At 36.5% G+C, this 1,665-nt stretch overlaps 1 pseudogene; it reads left to right on the top strand.

The window, feature by feature from the left end:
• The first annotated feature begins 433 nt into the window (after positions 1-433).
• LOC149563989 (heat shock 70 kDa protein 2 pseudogene) lies at positions 434-814 on the top strand (annotated as a pseudogene).
• The last annotated feature ends 851 nt before the right edge of the window (positions 815-1,665 follow it).

The following is a 1,665-nucleotide window of genomic DNA, read 5'->3' as shown; positions in this document are numbered from 1 at the left end:
TGAGATTTTGACAACTCCTGATGTCTTAACACCAGTACCATCCAATTTTACAACTCCTTTAAACACTAGTTCATACCTTATATTAGGCTAATTGACCAAAACAATTTGGGATGATAGAACTACTAACCCTATAATAAATCATCCGATTATGAACAAGGTGATTAGCAATGACTAAGGACATCCTCTTTTAATTGACATAGACTGATTGAAATTGCTATACTTTTGGCTGAAACATTATTTCACCGATTGAAGCTCCTTGGTGCATGTTAAAGGAAATCCTTTTGTGCTGGCAAAGACAAAGCCTCCCAGATAATGACAGTTGTAGTCTGTTCTTAAAGTAATTCATTTTAGAATTAATAACACCATTTTCCTGTGTGATTCAAAACCTGAAGTATTTCCCAAATATTTGTCTTACATTCATGCAGAATTTACCATGGAAAGAGTAGGCAAAGCTATGGCTATTGGCATTGATCTAGGGAAAACTTATAGTTGTCTTGGAGTGTGGCAGCATGACATAATTGAAATTATTCTGAATGATCAAGGTAACAGAACCACTTCGTCCATGGTTGCTTTCACCCCAAATGAAAGGCTTGTTGGGAATGCTGCCAAATTTCAGATTTCAACTAATCCTACCAACATCGTGTTTGATGTCAAGAGACTCATTGGAAGAAGATACAATGATCCCTCTGTGCAGTCTGACAAACAATTGTGGCCATTCACCATTGTTCAGGGGAAGAATGACAAGCCTCTAGTTCAAGTGACTTTTAAAGGCGAGAAGAGAGTATTTGCAGCTGAAGATTGGCTTAAACTCTAAGCTTGAAGGGTTTTTCAATCTTAACTATTTTCTCAAAATAGACATAGGCGGTGCTCTATGAATCCGTGAAAATTGCTTTATGCACTAGGCTTGATGGGTTTTTCGTTATTAATCAATTTCTCAAAAGAGGTATTGGAGAGCACTATGAATCCTTGAAGATTGGCTTAATCACCGAAATTGATAGGCTTTAATTGGAAAAGAGCCGAGACTATTTCAAACATAATCCATGATCGATATTGCTTCAACTCTCAAGAAGACAATCATACAATGTTGATAAGTTCCTGTAGCAACAATCAGATCATGTAAGCTCAAACTTTAATGCTTTTCAATGTAGGGACTGCTATACCTGAACAATGTGATGATCACTATGATGTTCAAGGCAATAGGTGCATAATCCACCAGACATACAATCAAGGCAATACATGTTGCACTCGCTATGGTTGGAATCTCCATGAATTCTGCAAGGAATGAAGAAACTTGTTTGCAACAATGGCTTCAACCAAGGAGGCCCAATTTCATTCTCTTCCAAGCTCAGCATCCTTCTAACCTGCAAGTACCCAATTCAAATATAACCAAAATTTGATTACCCATATGAACTATGATCAAATTCTTATCATCAACATTCAAAATTAGTATTCTGTCATGAATGCATATCACACAAAGTAAAACCAACCCACCATTGTTAAGGCAAACATCAAACTCAATCAGCTGCCATGAGAGTTGTGATATTTTAAATTTGTAGAGGAGGTGCAAAAGACAAATTGACATACATACCATGAGTTATTGGATTCTAATATTTTTTTGTTGTATATTAGATGGATGTTGATTGGTCTCACATCATGGATGAAGCA

Source organism: Cupressus sempervirens, chromosome 4, assembly GCF_028749045.1.
Source record: "Cupressus sempervirens isolate cs-2001-9-10 chromosome 4, ASM2874904v1, whole genome shotgun sequence".
NCBI lineage: Eukaryota > Viridiplantae > Streptophyta > Pinopsida > Cupressales > Cupressaceae > Cupressus > Cupressus sempervirens.
This window is presented reverse-complemented; position numbering and strand designations above follow the sequence as displayed.